The sequence below is a fragment of the Lepidochelys olivacea genome (assembly GCF_965140295.1).
Source record: "Lepidochelys olivacea isolate rLepOli2 genome assembly, chromosome: 1".
Taxonomy (NCBI): Eukaryota; Metazoa; Chordata; order Testudines; family Cheloniidae; genus Lepidochelys; species Lepidochelys olivacea.
The window spans coordinates 62,265,481-62,288,392 of record NC_140411.1 but is presented as its reverse complement, the minus strand read 5'-3'; the positions used below and the strand labels follow the sequence as shown (position 1 = coordinate 62,288,392).

The window sequence follows — 22,912 nt, the reverse complement described above, 5'->3', positions numbered from 1 at the left end:
GAGCTACAGCATCCGATGAAGTGAGCTGTAGCTCACGAAAGCTCATGCTCAAATAAATTGGTTAGTCGCTAAGGTGCCACAAGTACTCCTTTTCTTTTTACTCACCTTACAGTAATTTCATCTAGACCACATTTTCCTAGTTTGCATATGAGAAAGGGATGGGTAAGAGTAGCCGGGCTTCACTGAACAGAAATGGTCACATTTACCTCATCAAATGCTTTCCCTCAGTCAGGGGTACTGATATCATATTTCTCAATTCTTCTTTTACTGCTTCTTCTGACCTATCAGCAACATCTCTGCCTTATCTAGATAGAGCCTTACCCAGTTAGCTGCTCATGCATGGCAGTCACTGGGTCATCCATTCCACTTCATCAGACATGCTCAGCTGAGATGGAGACACTGAATGAGTATCATGAGCAAATTAAAGACTACTCACCCCATGACTTCCTACTAACCTGCATAACAGACTCATCTAAATGTTGAACATGATGGGGGAACAATGGGGTTCTGCAGCACCCCACAGGAGAGAACCTTCATTTCAGATACACAATCACCCACAATTACTACTAAATGATGACAAATCAGAAAATAAATTAACTCAAAGGAAGGAAAGGAATTGTTTAGTGTGGTCCATGATTATATACATTGGAATAAGGAAAGCAAAGGAGGATGTACGTTGAATATTAAACATGTGGAGCAAATAATTAAGCAATCAATTTGCAAACATCTAGAAGATAATAAGGTGATAAGTAACAGTCAGCATCGATTTGTCAAAAACAAATAGTCTCAAACCAAACCAAGCTTTCTTTGACAGGGTAACAAGCCTTGTGGATAGGGGGGAAGCAGTAGATGTGGTATATCTTGATTTTAGTAAAGCTTTTGATACTTTCCCTCATGACCTTCTCATAAATAAACTAGGGAAATGCAACCTAAATGGAGCTACTATAAGGTTGGTGCAAAATTGGTTGGAAAACTGTTCTCAGAAAGTAGTTATCAGTAGTTTACAGTCGTGCTGGAAGGGCATAATGACTGGGATCCCGCAAGGATCAGTTCTGGGTCCAGTTCTGTTCAATATCTTCATCAATGATTTTGATAATGGCATAGAGAGTACACTTATAAAGTTTGTGGACGATACCATGGTGGGAAGAGTTGCAAGTGCTTTGGAGGATAGGATTCAAATTCAAAATGATCTGGACAAATTGGAGAAATGGTCTGAAGTAAGTAGGATGAAATTCAATAAGGACAAATGCAAAGTACTCCCTTTAGGAAGGAACAATCAGTTGCACACATACAAAATGGGAAATGATTGCCTAGGAAGGAGTACTGCGGAAAGAGATCTGGGGGTCATAGTGGATCACAAGCTAAATATAAGTCAACAATGTAGCAAGAAACGAGAAGTAATTCTTCAACTCTGATTAGGCCTCAACTGGAGTATTGTGTACAGTTCTGGGCACCACACTGCAGGAAGAAAGTGGACAAATTGGAGAGAGTCCAGAGAAGAGCAACAAAAATGATTCAAGGTCTAGAAAATATGACCTATGAGGGAAGATTGAAAAAATTGAGTTTGTTTAATCTGGAAAAGAGAAGATAGAGCGGGGACATGATAACAGTTTTCAAGTATGTAAAAGGTTGTTACAAGGAGGAGGAGAAAAATTGTTTTTCTTAACCTCTGAGGATAGGACAAGAAGCAATGGACTTAAATTGCAGCAAGGGCAGTTTAGATTGGACATTAGGAAAAAATTCCTCTCAGGGTGGTTAAGCACGGGAATAAATTGCCTAGGGAGGTTGTGGAATCTCCATTGCTGGAGATTTTAAGTGAAATTTGGACAAACACCTGTCAGGAATGGTCTAGATAATTAGTCCTGCCACGAGTGCAGGGGACTGGACTAGATGACGTCTCAAGGTCCCTTCCAGTTTTATGATTCTATGATAGACTTATGACTTGCCCTTGATGAATCCATGCTGACTGTTCCTGATCACTTTCCTCTCCTCTAAGCACTTCAGAATTGATGTCTTGAGGACCTGCTCCATGATTTTTCCAGGGACTGAGGTGAGGCTATAGTTCTCAGGATCCTGGGAACTACAGGCCAGTCAGCCTCACCTCAGTCCCTGGAAAAATCATGGAGCAGGTCCTCAAGGAATCAATTCTGAAGCACTTAGAGGAGAACAAAGTGATCAGGAACAGTCAGCATGGATTCACCAAGGGCAAGTCATGCCTGACTAATCTAATTGCCTTGTATGACGAGATAACTGGCTCTGTGGATGAGGGGAAAGCAGTGGACGTCTTGTTCCTTGACTTTAGCAAAGCTTTTGACACAGTCTCCCACAGTATTCTTTCCAGCAAGTTAAAGAAGTATGGGCTGGAAGAATGGACTATAAGGTGGATAGAAAGCTGGCTAGGTTGTCGGGCTCAGTGGGTAGTGATCAATGGCTCCGTATCTAGTTGGCAGCCGGAATCAAATGGAATGCCCCAGAGGTTGGTCCTGGGGCCGGTTTTATTCAATATCTTCATTAGTGATCTGGAGGATGGTGTGGATTGCACCCTCAGCAAGTTTGCAGATGACACTAAACTGGGAGGAGAGGTAAATAAGCTGGAGGGTAGGGATAGGATACAGAGGGACCTAGACAAATTAGAGGATTGGGCCAAAAGAAGTCTGATGAGGTTCAACAAGGACAAGTGCAGAGTCCTGCACTTAGGACGGAAGAATCCCATGCACCGCTACAGACTAGGGACCGAATGGCTAGGAGGCAGTTCTGCAGAGAAGGACCTAGGGGTTACAATGGATGAGACGCTGGATATGAGTCAACAGTGTGCCGTTGTTGCCAAGAAGGCCAATGGCATTTTGGGATGTATAAGTAGGGGCATTGCCAGCAGATCGAGGGCCATGATCGTTTCCCTCTATTCGACATTGGTGAGGCCTCATCTGGAGTACTATGTCCAGTTTTGGGCCCCACACTACAAGAAGGATGTGGAAAAATTGGAAAACGTCCAGCAGAGGGCAACAAAAATGATTAGGGGACTGGAACACATGACTTTATGAGGAGAGGCTGAGGGAACTGGGATTGTTTAGTCTGCGGAAGAGAAGAATGAGGGAGGATTTGATAGCTGCTTTCATCTACCTGAAAGGGGGTTCCAAAGAGGATGGATCTAGATTCTCAGTGGTAGCAGATGACTGAATGAGAAGTAATGGTCTCAAGTTGCAGTGGGGGAGGTTTAGGTTGGATATTAGGAAAAACTTTTTCACTAGGAGGGTGGTGAAACACTGGAATGCATTACCTAGGGAGGTGGTGGAGGAATCTCCTTCCTTAGAAGTTTTTAAGGTCAGGCTTGACAAAGTCCTGGCTCAGATGATTTAGTTGGGGATTGGTCCTGCTTTGAGCAGGGGGTTGGACTAGGTGACCTCCTGAGGTCCCTTCCAACTCTGATATTCTATGATTCTCTGATATGATTCTTTGATTTCCCCACAGGGAAGGCTTGCAAGCTTCCTTGCTTATACATAACTCTCTAGAGTAAGAAACAATCTTACATATGCAGGAAGATGCAGAAGATAATTTAAGTGTTTATCATCTCTAACTTCTGTCATCTTCTAATTCTAGAGCAATGGAAGAGTCATTAAGCATGTTGGCAGCAAATGTAAGCAAATCATGTAAAAAAGAATGTAAAATGAAATTGAATATAATAATAATAGTTTAGACATGCAACTGTTCATTTGTGTGTGCAACCACCATGATTGACCCTGCATTTGTGGTGATTGCACATGCACACTTGTACACACCTCTGAAAATTTAGCCCTATATCTACAGCCCTAACCTTGTATTTATAGCCTGATTACATGATACCTTTATAAAAAGAAAAGGAGTACTTGTGGCACCTTAGAGACTAACCAATTTATTTGAGCATGAGCTTTCGTGAGCTACAGCTCACTTCATCGGATGCATACTGTGGAAACTGCAGAAGACATTATATATACACAGAGACCATGAAACAATACCTCCTCCCACCCCACTGTCCTGCTGGTAATAGCTTATCTAAAGTGATCATCAAGTTGGGCCATTTCCAGCACAAATCCAGGTTTTCTCACCCTCCACCCCCCCACACACAAACTCACTCTCCTGCTGGTAATAGCCCATCCAAAGTGACCACTCTCTTTAAAATGTGTATGATAATCAAGGTGGGCCATTTCCAGCACAAATCCAGGTTTTCTTTATGACAACATTAACAACTGTATACACATACAAGGGATATCTATAAAGGATTGTTTTCTATTCTATGTGTAAAATCAGAATATGGTCAATCTTTCTGGTGTGAACAATAAATTCAAACTACTCCTTTCATAGTATTCAAATGCTTTGCCTTGTATCTGCATTTCAATAAATAAATAAATAAACAACTTGCCATAACTACTATGAGTGTGTGAACAGTGTATGACCAAGTTATTAAATATTCCTTGCTTTTAAATGAAAAACAAAGTATTTCTCAATAAAGAGAGTGTTAAATCGAGCCCCTGTTCCCATTTGGCACTAGCTCTGCACTGTGTTTGATATTCTGTGACAAGTGATTGTGTGGGGATTTCACTGGATGCAAACGCTGAAAAATCTTGTTTACTCTGCCATTCTTGCTTACTCATCCCAGTGGTGATTTTTCCATTCTCTCCCTTTGTGGACCTTAAAGAACATACGTAATCAGTTTAGCTCTCAGGCTTTAAGGGCTCTCCCTAGTTAAACACATACCTCTTGCTGAGTCAATAAAAAGTTACCTTTTGTTATATCCATTTAATTAAACTTGGATTTATTTGGATTTTAGTGCCATCATTCTCACATCTTTTTCAGAGTTGTTTTGATTTGTTTTGTTTTTACATTTTTAATCTGTTATGACATTTCAGTGCTATTTATATAAATAAATTCCACAAAATATACACTAGTAAGATTATACTGCTGAACTTCCTGATTAGGGAAAAAATATAGGGCTGGATCCTGACTCATATTTACAACTCCAGTACACATAAAAGTGACATAACTAGACAGCAGAGAATTGCTCACAGGGGAATCACTGACTGATGTGAAGGTGCCATAGGCAGGTCTGTGTCACACCCCTACTCAACATATTAGGTCCATTGAGTGGTCTAGGTTGAAGACCAAAGAGACAACTAAGTCTAATCAAATAGTAATAATGGGTGACTTCAACTATCCACATCTAAATGTGTCACATTTGGGACAAGTTTAAGGGCCATAATTTCGTTACACTTTGTATGATTGCTTCTAAGAACAAACAGGTCTGGAGCACACAAGACAAAAGGGGAAAGGAGAGGCTGTTTTTGACTTTGTGAAGCCAGTAGAAAGGAACATAGATTGCAGCATGTAAAATGTAAAATAGATATTAGTAAGGGATTTGAACGGCAAATAGTGATAGATGTACTTAAAATTTTTCTTGCTCTATCAGAAACAGGAAGCTTATGAGAAAACTTTTGAACTATCAAGGAATTAAGGGTGCAGTTGAGGAAGATAAGAACGTTGCAGGGAAATGAACTGAAGTCTTTGAACTGAGTCTCATTGTTTGGGAGATAGCTACCCTAACCCTAGTCTTTTTAGGCAAGAAAGCCAAGGTACTGAGTGGCAAGAGAGGATATGCAGGAACAAGTTGATAAATTAAACAGTAACTGTGTGCCAGGGCCAGATGGTATACTTCAAACTGTTCTGAAGGAATTTAAGAATGAAGTGGCTGAGCTATTACCCAAAATATTAAATCTTATTAAATTTAGCTAGAAGACTGGAGGGTGGCAAACACCATATCTATCTTAGAAAAACCCCTAATGCTGTTTTTAAGAGAATTACCAGTGAGTTTTACTTTAGCACTAAGAAAATTGGTTGAACCAATAGAATGATTAAATGCCTACCAGTGTATACACATGATATGAGAGGGACAAACAGTCATGGCTTCTGTAAAGGAAAATCATGCTTCTCTAATCTGCTATACAGGGGCAGCAGGTTTGTATAATTTTTGGTGGTGCCCAGAACGGGTCCAAAACCCCCTCCCACCTGCCCTGTAAACCGATATATATTTTTTAAAAAATGTAAAAATGGACTGGAAACAGTAAGCATTTAATAGTTTCCCTATATTGCACAATGTGGGGGGTTGTGGGGGATGAGGGTTCTGGCTGGGGGTGAAGGTTCTGTGGTGGGGCCAGGAATGAGGGGTTCATGGTGCAGGAGGGTGCTCAGGGCTGGGGCAGAGAGTTAGGGTGTGAGGGGTGAGGGCTCTGGCTGGGGGTGCAGGCTCTGGGGTAGGGCGGGACCAGGGATGAGGAGTTTGGGGTGCAGGCAGGCTGTCCCAGGGCTGGGGCCAGAGAGGAGGACTCCACAGTCCCCCCAGCCCTCTCCCCGCTGGGAGCACACTCACCCGGCACCATCAGTGCACATGCTCCTAGGGGCCAGGCCCCCCTCAGGTCCAGGAAGCCCACTCGCCTCCCCCGTGGTGGGCGCCGGGGCAGGGGGAGGGCTGCCATCATGTGTGCACCTCCTCCCTCCACAGGCCATGGCTGTGCCGCCACCTCAGCCTGCTGCTGGCACCACTCCCTTTTGTAGCTGGCAGCGGCTTGAGAGGAAGCGTAGCTCGGAGTGGCAGGGCAGCCACCTGCTGCCCAGGGCACAGGCAGGGACGCTCTGGGGGAGGTGCATCGTTCTGTGTTAAGACCACTGTTTAATACATTTACTAATGACTTTAAAAAAGTTGAACAGTGAGGTGGCAAAATTTGCAAATTAGACACATATCCCCCCAAGATTAATCAAGACCAGAGAAGACTGTGAGGCACTTCATAAGTACCTACCAACACTGGTTCAACAGGCAACAATATGATAGATGAAAACCAGGGCTGACAAATACAATGTAATACACACTGGAGGGAATAATATGAACTACTCATACACAAAGCTGGGTTCTGAAGTACTTGTAATCAGTAAACTCAAGAGCAAGCGGCCTGAAAAACAAATAATTCAAGAGTGAGAGAAGGATTTTTTGTTTTTAATACAACACATAATTAACCTGTGGAACCCTCTGCCACAAGATATCATTGAGGTTGATAGCTTTCTAGGATTCATACAAGTTTTAGACATTGATATGGATAATCAGAACACCCAGTTAATTAAAAAAAAGTAGTTTTTTTTTAAAAAGTGATATAAATCCTGATGCTTCAGGGCACAAAACAACTAGTCACTGAAAAGTTTAAAAGAAGCTTCACCAAGGGAAAATTATCCCAGCACTGTCCACTATGAGGTTTCTTACACCTTTCTTTGAAACATCTGGTACCAGCCAATGTCAGGGTATTAGACACGGTGGCCGAATGGTCTGTACAGCAGTCCCTTTCTTCCCATTATAAACCTGTCTGGCTGCCATCCCTCATTCAGTAGTTATCCAAAGTAGTTTATGGTTCCACTACATTCCAAATTATTGAAGATAGTGTCCTGACGTTTGGATCTATTATCTAACAATGTTGTAGTAGGATTCTGTAGTACAGAAATATATTTGGAATGATTGAGTAGACTTACAACAATAGCATGAAATTTACTCTCAAGTCAACATTTGAATTTCCTCCTCTGTGTAACATTAAAAAGAAAAAACTAAAAAAAAACCCCAAAACCAAACTCTCCCCCTCCTTCCCTTGCCCCCCTGCCCCCCGCCCCACCAAAAAAAACACAACCAACCAAACCTATCATTTGGGATGTAAAATTAACTGGCCGAATGACAAAAGGAATCTATTGTACATCATGAACCCAGAATGAAAATAACACGTGACCCAAAACAGTCTAAGCAGCTCATGCCAGCTGGTTCTATGGGCGAAAGTGAGAATGTTAATAAACACCCAAATGAAAGGAAATTGTTGGATTGTAATTAACATATGCCATTAGTATCTGCCTCTTTGGCCAGACACAGCAGACAAGCTGAACTCATACATACAAATGAGTGTCTGCCTGAACTCTGCAGAGAAGAAAGAGAGATGATTTCATTGTAAGCGTCTGGTGCTGTCAGCAGCTTTAAATCACAGTGGGACTTAGTAACAAAAACAGTAAAGGCCATTGTGTTCTAGAACAATAATACAGCTTTTTAAAACCTTGTTTGATTTAATAAACTTTTCTGCATGTTTGTTCGCCCTCCTCTTGCCATCAAAAATAGTCTCTGTCATTTAAATACATGTCTAAATGACAAATACTGACCAGTAAGAAATATTTTTAATATGATGGCTTTTTCCAGGACCCTGCATCTGCTGCTCTTTTGCAACAGTTTCCAAACCCTTTGCCAAATAGAAAGGTGATGACAGCAGTCTCCTGGGTATCATTATCAATGTGCTTCCTAAGAATGTGATTAACAGCTTCTTGAAAACCTAAATGGACCGTGAGACTGTATAAACCACCCACTAGCAGAAGCCTATTTCTGCTTTATAATGGGCCCTATGAACCCCTCTATTCTGCAGTGCGGAGGGGAGCAAAAGCGTGTTGATCATGCAGCAATAGCTATGAGGAGACCACACAAGAGTGGTAAAACAGCTATCCACTATTATTCACTACCACACTAACACTGTGCATACCAAGGGGCATGAAAAAGGGGCCATGGTCTGCCAGAGAGGGGAGGGTTTGGAAACGATCTTACTTGGCTGACTGCTGTGCAAGTTAATGTTTCTGCAAGAAGAGTTAACTCTACTATCATACTCTGTGTCCTACAACATAGGGGTCTCATAAGCATTGCAAGACGTAGGAGCCAGTGACGGCGATGCAGTTATGTCAGATATGCTCCCAGTGCGGAGGAAAGGAGGGCTACAAATAGCATGGAGACACAGCAGTTCTTGCCTGTACTGTCCATGGGATTTGCCTAGTCTGCTGATCTCAAGTCTACACATGGTTGTCCTGTCTACATCCCTTATCCTTTATTGGCAATCCACAGGTTCTGAGGATGCAATGCACTGGGACGGTGACTGCTCCAGAGCTGTAGGCATTTTAAGGCAAGTCCTCATAGTCCATTTTTACCTGTAGAACTATGTGTTAATTGCTTTATTAAACTAATGCTGCTTTGGCCAAAGAGTTACTGATACCATAGTGGAGGAGGTGAGTGCCAATTTATCTCCTTTTTCTGAAGGAAAGGCTTCAACATTTTGTATAGGAAGGTAAATCCCAGTTTTATGAAGAGTCTTGGGGGACAACCAAAAACCTTCAATGAGCTTTGGATCAGAACCTTATTGAAGTCAATGGGAATCTTTCCATTGCTTTCAATGGGATTTGGATGAAACCTAAAGTTAGTGTCTTATGAAAACAAAAGTTGGTTTTGATAAAAATTTTAGATGTGGGTCAAGGTACAAATATCAGAAAACATGGAGTCAGAGACTGAGGGTTTGGGAAATCAGGGTTTCCCTGGGTTCTTGTCTCACTGGACAATATTGTTAATTCTTTCTTACCTTGTGCAGAAAGATGAGACTATAATTTTCTGATTGTAAACTCCACATTTTGTGGTCTACACGACAACCAGCAGTAAATTCAATAAACTAGAGTGTGAGATTTTTTTACTGCTCCCTTATTCAACCCCTCTATTTAGCACAGGTCCTTGTAGTTTGCTGGAGCTGAACCAGTAATGATTCCGCTCTATTTCTGTTAACAATAATTGTCTTTATACTGCTTTATATTCCTTACCTAAAGCTTTTCTCTCTGTGTCCTAGGGGTTGAAAAATTGATACATGCAGACAAGCACATCATCCTATTGGCAGAGTTTGAGAACTCCCAGTTAATTGCTAGGGTTCTGTTCGGATTCTAAAGAGCAATGCCAAGAATTGAAGGCATTAGCCATTTTATTATCTCTCACACAAAAATCTCCATAAATTAGAAAACTAATGATTTTTAAAGCCTAGAATATATTTCCTGAGCCTAAATTTATATATTTCCCTAGCCTAATTTTAAATGATTTTTCCTGTCTTCCTGCAACTTTTAAAAATTATTTACACTCGTGATTGACTCAAACAATGTCACCACCAAAAAAACCAGACAAACCCATATACCTAGGATTTTAACATTATTGTACTAAATCTGCAGCATTTTCTGTCTGAGGGTTATGAGAGGGCAGATTGTATGTAAGAAATTCTGTGGCATGGGGATTTTTTTACTTGTGTTTTGCAGTCTGCCAGGCAACGTAGGGGTCAACAGCCCAATTGATCTGCTGAATTCTGGTTGAGGTTTGTCATCTAGGGTGACCAGATAGCAAGTGTGAAAAATCAGGACACTTTTTTTTCCCAGGGGGAAGGGAAGTAGGATAGTTGCCTTTATAAGACAAAGCCCCTAATATTGGGACGATCCAGATAATATTGGGATGTCTGGTCACCCCATTAACATCTAATCTTCTACTTCTAAATTTTTTCTAATTCTCCTGCATGTTGACAATTTAAAAAACTGTTTTTATTAACTATGAGACAAATTCTAAAGTCCTTACTTCAGACTTACTTTGACTAAACTTCTGTTGTTGTTAGTGAACATTTTGTCTGAATAAATATTGCGTAACAGTGCAGTATTTCCACCATTGAACCTGATTCTCCTCCCATTTTATATTCATCAGTTTTGTACGGATGTAACTCCACTGACTTCTCCGGGTTTACTCCCAATTTACACTAAAATAAGAATCAGGCCAATGTGTCCAAAGTACACATTGATATGCTACGATTGTCTTTCTGACCTCTCCCAATTTGTACATCTACCATTGCCCTCTGCTGGATAAAATACGACAAGTGGTTCCATGCTGGAGACACAAAGAGTTCACAACACTAGCTATTCAATAAATAAAGCTTTGGGAGTTCAGTTAATGTTCTAGCTGAGACATTGTATCAGTGTGCAACACATCAGCACCTCAACGGGCAACACCTGCTTTAGCTGGATTGTAAGAACATACTTTTCAGAACTACATAAGTGGTACAACCCAAAGGGCACACTGCAAGATGATGCTAAAAGGACTTTCCTAAAGAGCAGGAATTTATGAAGACTAAAAATGCTGTCAGATTGTCAGGGGAAATAATATCTTGGTAAGATTGTTTTTTGATTAATTTGCACCATTTCTTTCAGACAGATTGCAACAGCATGAATTTTGTTGTGATAGATTAGTGAGTCAAGTAGGAAACTACTTTTGGAAGTAGATCAGGCACTTTCAGAGAGAACAGCAATGAAACCTCTTCAACACTGTTTAACACTTACCCAGTGAATAGACTCCAACGGCCTGGTTCTGCTCCCAGTTACACCAGCATAAGACTCTGCCCCTACAAATGGATCCTTACTCCTGCACAGATTCCCATTGACTGAAATAAGATTCCAAGGGCAGAAAAGTCCACTGTTTCAGAGCAGGTTGCAGGAGCAGGATCTAATATCTGGGCAATTCCACCAAAATCAATTAAGTTCAACTGGTATAAAAACTGGTTTAAGTGAGATCAGAACAGGCCCAGTGGTCCTACTGGCAAACAAAACAAACAAACAAACATTGTATCATTCTCTTTCCTTAAGCTTTCTACAGTCTTTTTTCTTGGTTGTTTTGACACATGAACACCATTTGCACAAGAGTACAATTTTTTAGAAGTGCATCAGTCAAAAGCATGAGAAAGAGAAGAAATCAGGTGAAATGTTGCCTCAGGCAGTAGATTTAACCTTGAAATGCTCATATTGATTATTATTTAATACTGATCATACAGTAGTATTCAAATGGCCTATTGTACTTGGTGAAAGTATAAACATACCAGAAGGCAGGATTCCAACCCTATACAGTTCACAGTCTAAGGCTCTAATCCTGCAAACACAATGTGTTTAACTTTAAACTCATGAATAATCCCACTGGCTTCAACAGAACTACTCACATGCTTAGAGTTAAACAAACATGTAAGTAAGTGTTTGAAATGACAAATCACCTCAGGCCCTTCTCCTGCAATCTAATGGCTTGAATACATTGTGATTTTATATGGCTATCCATTTTTTAAGTGCAAATTTACCATGATAAGCATTATGCCAGGTAATGTGCAATATAGTTAGGCTCCTAAGGATTTAATTTTTATTTTCCATTTACTTTGACAGATATCTAAGTATATATCAATGCTTATTCAAAGTATTTTAAAAATTTCATCTATTTTAATTTTTGCAGTACCTGAAAATATATTTTTAAATTCCAATGTTAGTGACCGTAGAGAGTTATAAGAGATTCAGAAATAAAACCATAATAATAATATTTCAGAGTATGGTATTAACTAACTGCTGGATATAATTGACAGCAAAAAGTGCAACAGTTTTCCACAAATGCAACATACCACATTTCTAACTCACCCTCTCTGTGTACTTTGATTAACAACATAGTGTTTGATTAATAACATAGCATTTTCTATCAGCATTTGGGTCAAGGGAAAAACAGACAATTCATTACTGACATTTGGGGCCAGACTTTCAGAAATGCTCACCTCCCATTTAGGCAAGTTAGTAACAGCCAGATTTTCAAAAAGTGTTCAGCACTTGGGAAAATCTGGCTATTTATTTTGGTGCCCAAGTAGGAGCTGAGCTCTCTGGGAAATCTGCCCCTTACTGGTAAACTTCTAATCTTTTCAAGTCTATATACACTATATACTTGCCATGAATTTGCACTTGTGTCTTTTAAAGCAAACATTGTGGTGACTAATTTACTGTTACATTCATGAACCCCACTGAGAATGAACTGCTGACCCACTGACTTCAGCAGGACCAGGATTTCCCCTGTCAAGGGAAAGCCAGGTCACCTGACCTAGGGGGATCATAAGTCCCAGAGATAGAAGGCTTGCTTTAGAAGGATAAATCAAGGAGCTCCCTTCAGAGTGGAAAAGAGTAAATGCCAGTTACGATCAGCCTCATTACCCTGGCAAGGAGAGGGCTAATGAGGGTCTGTGGACCCAGCTGGCCATACCCCGCTGCAGCTTTCTCAAATATCAAGAGTGAAGAGGAGAGTGAAAAGAGGAGCACTGGCTCAGTTTGGGGCTGACTAGGCAGGAGAGCAGAGCACTGCTTCTCCCTTGGTGAAGGATGCCTGATTTCAGCCAAGAGTCTGAGACAGCTTGCTCCCTGAATGAGCCTCCCATTGGGTGAGATGACAAGCCCTGAGGAGAAGAGTGGAGTCTTGCCGAAGACTCCTCGGATGACCCTGATTTTGAGTTCACAGTTGTCAAGGTTCCTTCCCCACTCTGAACTCTAGAGTACAGATGTGGGGACCTGCATGAAAACCTCCTACGCTTACTTTTACCAGCTTAGGTTAAAATTTCCCCAAGGTACAAACTATTTTACCCTTGGACTTCCACTGCCACCACCAAACTTTATCTGGGTTCCTGAGAAAACGTAGTTTGGAAACATCCTTCCCCCCAAAATCCTCCCAACCCTTGCACCCCACTTCCTGGGGAAGGTTTGGTAAAAATCCTCACCAATTTGCATAGGTGACCACAGACCCAAACCCTTGGATCTTAGAACAATGAAAAAGCATTCAGTTTCCTTACAAGAAGACTTTTAATAGAAGTAAAAAAGAATCACCTCTGTAAAATCAGGATGGTAAATACCTTACAGGGTAATTAGATTCAAAACACAGAGAATCGCTCTAGGCAAAACCTTAAGTTACAAAAAAGACACACAGACAGGAATATTCATTCTATTCAGCACAGCTATTTTCTCAGCCATTTAAAGAAATCATAACCTAACGCATATCTAGCTAGATTACTTACTAAATTCTAAGACTCCATTCCTGTTCTGTCCCTGGCAAAAGCATTACACAGACAGACACAGGCCCTTTGTTTTTCTCCCTCCTCCCAGCTTTTAAAAGTATCTTGTCTCCTCATTGGTCATTTTGGTCAGGTGCCAGCGAGGTTACCTTTAGCTTCTTAACCCTTTACAGGTGAGAGGATTTTTCCTCTGGCCAGGAGGGATTTTAAAGGGGTTTACCCTTCCCTTTATATTTATGACAACAGTATTCCTTTATTTTTCAACTATAATACTCTGAAAGAAGTGGACTCAAGCGTGTGTTAACCGGATGGCTAAAGCACCATTGTACCAGACCCATGACAGCAGACAACAGCCCATCGGAAACCTCACGACAGGGTGAGTAGTGCCCTGTTGGGCCCCAGGAGGGTACCACATAGGCAGGCCCTCTCCCAGTTTGGTGGAGAATGCAGGCACCGATCTAGGCCCTGCAGAAGGGAGCAGGCCAAGACTCAATATATATATAATCACCTTCAAAGTGCAGGGAAGCTTTCTCCCCAAAAATATGGACTTGGAGATTTAGTTTTGTGTAGTTTTGGGGTGTGCAGGGGAGGTATTGCCCCCACAAACAGAGGTGATCTGTAAGGGGTGTCACCCGGGGTCATGTGCCACATCCCCCCGCATTTCTGTGAGCACTGAACTGCCCTGCAGGGCTTGCTCTGCTGGGGCTGCCCGGGAGCAGGGTTCTGTCCTTCCCACAGTGCACCTGCTCCCCCAGCACATTTCAGCTCCTGGGGAACGGAAGGGGCAGGATGGAGCAGCTGTTCCCTTACACACCAGTTCGCTGCCTTGGCAGCTGGACTGGACACCGTGTCCTGGGGCCTAGAGCCTGCCTGTTTCCTGTACCACGGTGAGTGCCCACAGTGGGGCAGGGCAAGAGAGACAGGGTGGGGCTGGGAGAAGGGGGGTGGGAGAAAGAGACAGTGGGATTGGGCAGAGGGAAGAGAAGGCGATGGAATGGGGCACAGGACAGTGGGGAGAGAAAGGGGGCGGGGATGGGGAAGAGAAGGGGATATGGGAATGGGCGGGGTGGAAGGAGGAACCCAGCCTGTGGCGTCCCCTCAGCGGCAGCAGCAGCAGCCCCAACAGGGGGGTGGCTGCAGCAGCCCCAGAGTAGCAACATCACCCATGCCGTGTGTGTGTGGGGGGGGGGGACTACCAGCAGCAGCTGGGGCTCTCCCATTAAGCCAGCCTCTCCTCCCAGCACCGGCAGCCCAGGTACCACTCCAGGCAGGGGGAGAGAGCCAGTGAGCCAAGGGAACTGGCTTCAGCGTGCACTTGTGTGTGGCCGCAGGTGCACGTGCGCCCTCTGCCCCTTCCCCCAAATACAGCAGTGAAACTACACCTATGTTGGGAGTCTGTTACAATGGATTGCGGAGCAGGCCACCCAACGCCTGCAGCAGCTGCAGCAGTTCTTACAACTGGTCACCCAGAAGCAGCAGCCGATTCAGGAACTGTCGGTCTAGTAACAGCAGCTTGTACGCCAAGTGTACACGCCCTTGAAATCTCCCACAACAACGAGGTCTTCTTCTGTGGGTCTCAAGGATGCAGCTACGCTGACTTCAGCTGGACCAATCCGACTCACACAGATGGGGCCCAAAAACGATGCAGAGGCCCTTCTTGAGACATTTTAATGGGTGGCAGTGCCGTGGCCAGTGGAACAGTGGGCCATCCTGGTGGCCTCATATTTGACTAGGCAGATCAAGCTGCCTATCGTTGCCTGGATCCCAAGGTGCCATGTTGGGCCATTTAGAGACCTCCAAGGAGACCCTCCCCCAAAACTTCCAGGAACAGAAGAATTCCTTTGGAAGTCAGTCCTAAGGGGTGTCATGGAAACTGCAGGGCCTCAGTTGGCAGTGGCTCAAATCAGAAGCAAAGATGGGGACCCAAATGGCACCAAAAGGTTGCAGGACAGAGAGTGTCCAAGAATCCCTGAGCAACACTCACCCCTCAAGTGAAAACCTCTTGGCAGTGCGACAGGGTTACACCAAGTGGAAAGATCAGCCAGATGGTTAGGAACAGGTCTTGACTCTGGTCACCAGGGGCAATGCCCTTGCTTTCTGTGAAGGTGCCCAGGGCAAGGGTATTGAGGCTTCCCCCTTATAGAGTGCATTATTGTACAAGTCTGGACTGCAGAAGACAGGTTACATTGACCATCCCTGTTAGTGTAAATGAAACAGAGGTGGTGGGGCTTGTACACTCAGGATGTGATCAAACCGTGGTGAGGTAATACTTGGTGACATCTGCAAGGCCTCCTGAGAAAAACAAAGTCATACCCTAGCACATGGGTACAGCTCAGCATAGGGGACCACACTCAGTCCCTAGTGATTGGCCTGGCCCTATCACTTGCCTGCCTAGTTATTGAGCTGAGGCTTGGACCATTTTGGGGAACTCTGAAAGAGGTTTTTGAGACCTCCACACAATGCTGGAGACTCAACCCCTATTTCCTCAGAACTAGGGCCTAATAGGTCTGGTCAGGATAGGAGAGACAGACTGGCCAGGAAAAGGGACTTCTGGCTAACCAGCCACTTCCCTAGACATCCTTTCTCATACAGAGCCATTGTCAGCCTGATATCAGAAACTGGTATACTTACAAGGTTCTCCAACTTCATAGAGGAGCAATGGGATGACAAAACCTTGAGCCAGGCCTACATACAGGTGGTAGTCATGAATAGGGAAGTAGTAGACCCCCCAGAAAGTCAAGGTCTTTCCATGGTTTGAAATCCAGAATGAATGGCTGTATTATCCGGAGAGAGACCATCAAATGAGAGAAGTCCAGTCCCAATTCCTGGTGACCTACACATACCACCAGGAAATTGTGTCCTCAGCCCATGTCATGCCCTTTGATGGACATCAGGGCAAAGAAGCAACCTTGGCTCAAATCTTGACCCATTTTTGTTGGCCCAGTGTATATAAGGAGGTCAGTGACTTCTGTGCCTCCTGCCCAGAGTCTCAGCTGGCTGCACCCGGAAGAATGCCAAAGGCCTCATTGGTTCCTGTTCCCATAGTCAGCATCCCATTTGAGAGAATCAGAATGGACCTAGTCAGACCACTTGAAAAGATTGCAGCTAGCTACTGGTTCATTCTAATAATTGTAGATTATTCTACAAGGTATCCTGAATGCTAAGACCATTACATCGGAGCTAGTGAAGGTCTTTGCCAGGGTCGGACTGCCCCAGAAGATTTTGACCAACCAAGGAACCAAGTTATGAGAGAATTCTGTAAACCACTAAAAATTAAATCTCTCTTAACTTCTGTCTACCACCCCCAATGGATTGGTGAAATGTTTTAATTGGATGTTGAAGAACAGGCTAAAGAAGTTAATCACTTCAAATCCTTGTCTTGGAACTAGCTGCTTCACCACCTCCTGGTTGCAGTATGAGAGATGTGCCACTCAACTATGGGCTTCTCCCATCTTGAACTCTTACACAAGAGGCAACCTCAGGGGATTTTTGGACTTGGTGAGGGAGGTGTGTGAGGAACAGGCTTCTTGAGCTGAAAATGTTGTCCACTATATACTTAATCTTCGCTAGAAGCTTGAAGCCCTAGGTTCCTTTGGGCGGGAGAATCTTCTGAATGTTCAGCCAAAAGAGGCTGTACATCCAAAAGAGGATATACAATAAATGAATATACCTCTGAGTGTTCAAACCTGGTGATTGGGTGCTCCTATTGCTCCCTAACAGAGTCCTTTATTATTTTGTCAAATGCCATACTTGCAAATACCAACATTTAATTGAAATGGAAAAGGATGCAACTCTCACCAAGAAAACTAATGTAAATGTGATAAAATTGGACAAAATCAGATTCAAAGCACATTCTCCTTTCTCCTCCCCGCCCCCTACCACACCTTTGAAATATAATTCAAAAGTTGCTTTGACCTTTCTGATTGATTTTTACACTTATATACAAACTTGGCAATAGCTTCTTTCTTATACTTCCAAATATTTTGTTGTAAGAGAGAGAAGGTGGGTGAAGTTGGTCCAATAAAAGATATTACCTCACCCACATTGTCTCTCTAATATCCTGGGATCAACATGGCTACAACAACCCTGCAATAAAGTATTATTCCTATCCAAGATCAAGGGGACCAGAATGTATTCTCTAATAACAATTATGCAGCACAGAGTAATAAACCTATTGTCTAGTCAAACAAGCAAGTCTGGTAATTTATCTTAGTATTCCTACTAATGTTTTGACTTTTTTTATATCTTCAAATGCAGCAATCTTTTCAACAATACAAACAGAGCTGGGTCCTTCATGTCTGCATTAGTTCGCGAGTCCATCAGAAGATGTATCATAAGATGCAAATGGATGGAGATTGCACCTCCCAGATTGCCTAGCACAAGAACAGATTCAAAGAGATACATTCATGAAGAAATGTCGTGGAACAGAATGCTGACCTGTGGGGTGGGCAGGTTAAAGTTCTAAGTCACAACGGCTAGGAAAATATAACCTGGGTTAGCTAGAACGTTGCAAATCTTTTCTTTAAACACGGCACTCTTGATTGGTTCCCAATAACCTTGATGACTTCCCTCTCTGAACTGGCCCTTGATCTTGTGTCTTTTTGGGGGGTTCTCATCCCCAACGCCTTTGTAATATCCCAAATCAATTCCACGCTCAGGAAACTATCCAGCACATCCTATGGCTGACACATCACCCATGCTGGGGTGGGTTGTGTGGGTGTGTTCTGGGATGCTGAATGCTTCTGAAAATGTTCCACTTTTTCCAAGCACTTCTCTGAGAGTGTGGACTCTATTAGCCCATGGTAATGAGTGATTTCCATATGCTAATGAACACTGGTAGGTGGAGACACAGAGGGCTGTATGCCCAGATCATTTATATATCCTCTTTCAACCATTCATCCACTACATAAGTGCTCTGACCTGCATTGGCCCCATCCAAGCATTCCTACCCTGACAGTCGTCAATGTGGCTTTCTCTTATGCCATGGCAATAGGCTATTATGATAGTTCTCCTTCTGTGGCCAAGGGATGGAGTGTCCCTTATGCCAGCTGCACACTTGCTTCCTTTGCTCTTAGAAAGTGCCCGTCCGTGAGCAAACAGCAGTTGGTGTTCACCTTGGCTGCCCATGAATGTTTATAGTCTTAATGCTCTGTGTGAAGTCTGCATTGCTTCATCTTGTGACCCTTTCCCAGAGTAGGCTGCAGACATCTGTGATATCGCACTAGGCTCAGGCAGCCTGTGCAGGTAAATGGTAACTTATATTTTCAGACACAGACTTTGCCCATGATCAGTTCTTAAAAATCCCACAGAAAACAAGTTCAGGTAATTTCCCAACCATGTGTCCATCTCTCTACTTTTGAAAATCCAGGTCTCAGATCATAGCAAACTCCTATATATAACTGAGAGAAAATTACCAGCTAGAAGAGGTACAAAGTCATGTGAAAGTAACATCTCAAAAAAGTTTGACAAATTATTTCAGGTGTCAGTCACCAGCACATAATTCTGAGTCAGTCTGGCTGTCCTCCGTTAACAGGGCGAGGTCCCAGCTTCGTTTCAATAGCACTTTTCTTTGACAGGTTTCAGAGTAGTAGCCGTGTTAGTCTGTATTCGCAAAAAGAAAAGGAGGACTTGTGGCACCTTAGAGACTAACAAATTTATTTGAGCATAAGCTTTTGTGAGCTACAGCTCACTTCATCAGATGCATGCAGTAGAAAATACAGTGGGGAGATTTTATATACACAGAGAACATGAAACAATGGGTGTTACCATACACACTGTAACGAGAGTGATCAGGTAAGGTGAGCTATTACCAGCAGGAAGAGAGGGAACACGGGGGAATCTTTTGTAGTGATAATCAAGGTGGGCCATTTCAAGCAGTTTACAAGAATGTGTGAGGAACAGTAGCGCGGGGGAGGGGGGTGGAGGGGAAATAAACATGGGGAAATAGTTTTACTTTGTGTAATGACACATCCACTCCCAGTCTTTATTCAAACCTAAGTTAATTGTGTCCAGTTTGCAAATTAATTCCAATTCAGCAGTCTCTCCTTGGAGTCTGTTTTTGAAGTTTTTTGGTTGAAGAATTGCCACTTTTAGGTCTGTAATCGAGTGACCAAAGAGATTGAAGTGTTCTCCAACTGGTTTTTGAATGTTATAATTCTTGACGTCTTATTTGTGTCCATTTATTCTTTGTGTCCAGTTTGGCCAATGTACATGGCAGAGGGGCAATTGCTGGCACACATCACATTGATAGATGTGCAGGTGAACGAACCTCTGATAGTGTGGCTGATGTGACTAGGCCCTATGATGGTGTCCCCTGAGTAGATATGTGGACACAATTGGCAACGGGCTTTGTTGCAAGGATAGAATAGAAGGATAGGAGCAGAAAACAAGATCTATGGGGAAAATAAACAGTATTCCATGCTCTGTATGAGTCATCTACTCATGCTGGCCTACATTTTCTATGGTCTTCTATATACCTGATACAGACCACAGGCTTACTGTTAGTTGGAAAAAAATATTTTTTAAAGGAACTAGGATCCCATTCCTGCAATTGATCGTAAGCGTATGGACCCCTGTGCCCAAGTAGAGCCAGATGAAATCAGTGAGGTACCATACAAATGATCTGGCCATGTGCAGTCAGTTGTTGGAGTGAGGCATTTTTTACAGTCTGTAAACCCTCAGCCTCCTGAGGGTCACTCATCCCTTCTGTTGACTCACTACAGCATGAAAAGCTGGCCAGGAAACTGAGTGTGGAGGAATTTGCATCAAGTCACCAGCAATGTTCCCTCTAATTTTTTACATCCATGTGCTGAATGAATTTTGTTATGTGCACCAATATGGAGGTGACATGTGGGGGAGGAGGGGCCAAGGGGTTCCGAGTATGAAAGGGGGCTCAGGCCTGGGGCAGAGGATTAGGGTGCTGAGGGGGGTGTGAGAGCTCCGGCTGGGGGTGCAGGCTCTGGGGTGGGGCCAGGGATGAGGGGTTTGGGGTATAGGCTGCCCTTCTGAAAGAGGACTCCCCCCAGCCCTCTCTCGCTGCAGCAGCCTGAGGCCAGGGGAGAGCCACCTCTCCCCGAGCCATGGCAGCTCCGTGACCGGGGGACAGGCACCCCTCCCCAGCCACAGCAGCTCCAGGGCTGCAGCCGGGGAGAGGCACTCTCCCTGCTGCAGCCCTGCACACCCCCTACCTCTCTCCTTTTCAGTCCAGGCCCCTGTGACTGCATAGCTGCATGGCCCTTGATAGCCTGCTGCAGGGTCACACGGCTGCGCAACTTAGAGGGAATTTAGGTCAACAGTTGTTTTACAGAAGTAAAAAAAAAAAATTCAGGAAGGTTGCCAACTGTACAAGATATTAAACGAGGAAGTGATTACGTGGTTATACATAATGAATGGGCTAATGAAGATTCAACACATTAACATCAGTAGGATTTCATAGGATAATGGAGCAGCATTTGGCCCTGGCATGCAGATTGGATCAACATATTATCCACCTTTCTTAGGTTTCTCTATTGACCCCATCTGGTAGCATGTAAGCAATAGGCAGAACACTGCAGAGTTTGAAATGATGAAGAGTAGCATAAGTACAATGGTGAAAGATTAACTGAATTCAGTGGACTTAGTTCCTGATCTGTAATTGGTTTTCCACCAATATAACCCCAATGGCTTCAATGGCAATTGATTTACATTGGTGTAAATGAGATCATAATCAATCCCAATGCCATTATTCAAAGACTGTGAAAGCAAAGGGGCCAAGGGACAGATAGGAAGATGAGCAGTATGTAATCTTCCTTCTTTTATTTTTAAGAAGCAATAGGTGGGAGAAACATGGAACAATTTGTCAAAGAGAAATAGAAGCAAGTGTAAATAGAATAGGAGCAAACGCATGTGTAAATCTATTTTCAGGGGGACTGATTTGAAGCTGAAGGGGAGAATCTGCCACAGACTTCCTGTATGATCTTGGGCAAGACACACTGCATAGTTAACAGGGACTCCCATCCACGCAAAATCCTCTTACCTGAATTAATTGGTGCTTTCAGTCTGGGCTAGCTGGCCTGTCCTTGGTGTGTGGGTAAGACTCTAGGTTCTGCTTTTATCCCAGCTGGTAACTTACTCTATTTACAGTCAGGACACAGGCTAAACCACTTGAGTGTTAATAATCCTCCAGTACCTCACGATTCCCACTGTGTGTCCAGAAGGACACACAAATTCTCCCACAATTCACTGGGAAAGAATCATTAAGCAGCTCATCTTACTGCAGGACAAAGAACCATGAGATATGCCCCCAGCAGTCCTAGCAACACAGCACCAGTATAGCATCAGTGAGAACACAGTAACTTGAGTATGGGTTTGCATTATGGCTGCTCACATATCTGCTAGGCTAGGCTAACCTGGGCTCCAATTAACCAAGTTAACTCTGCAGCGAAGACATACCTTTAGTCTCTCTGGGCCTCAGTTCTTCATCTGTAAAATGGGGATAATACTACTTCTCTGTATCACAAGGATGTTGTAAGGATAAATCTACTACAGATTGTGATGTGCTCATATTCTACTGTAATGAAGGCCCTATAAGTACCTTAGCTAATACAATTATCTCAGTGCATAATGCACCATACAATATGTAATAAGGCATTTGCTAATTCCTAGAGTTGGCTGATCAGGTGTGACCTTATACCACCAACCCAATAATTATGAGAGAGGAATGATTCCTAATTTTGTTTCATATTTTGTTCCTCTCACCTGACCTGGTTCACTCTGTGTCAGACCTTTCCATCAACAGACCAAAAATAGCTGGATAATGATTTCATAGATTAATATAATACTTTTTACTCACTGCAGTAATATGAAGAAAATGCAAGACCACAATCTCCATTCCCACAGTGGCTGGTGATTTCTTAAAGCCTCTTGGTTTATTAAGAAAAGTTACACTATTCTTTGAACGAAAGATGTACTGTGTAAAGGTCAGTATAGGCGTGATTCTCCTCTCACACCAGTAGAAATCAGAATTGACTCTATTTGTCAATGGAGCTACAGCAGTTTAAAATTGCTGTAACTGAGTAGAGAATCAGGTCTTGTGTTTACAAGCTCAACTAGAAGACAGCTTGAGTAAAAGGTCTGGTTAATGGGAAACATCAGTTCCACTTAGAATCAGCAGTATTAAACATAACACGTCAGCTTTGACTCTT

General features: G+C 43.1%; 1 long non-coding RNA gene across 1 annotated transcript; it reads left to right on the top strand.

Moving 5' to 3' along the window:
- The first annotated feature begins 8,700 nt into the window (after positions 1-8,700).
- On the top strand, positions 8,701-18,376 carry LOC311518010. The gene is made up of 3 exons (XR_014710857.1): positions 8,701-8,990; positions 14,012-14,106; positions 17,988-18,376. It is a non-coding gene; the product is annotated as an uncharacterized lncRNA (long non-coding RNA).
- Positions 18,377-22,912: the final 4,536 nt, after the last annotated feature.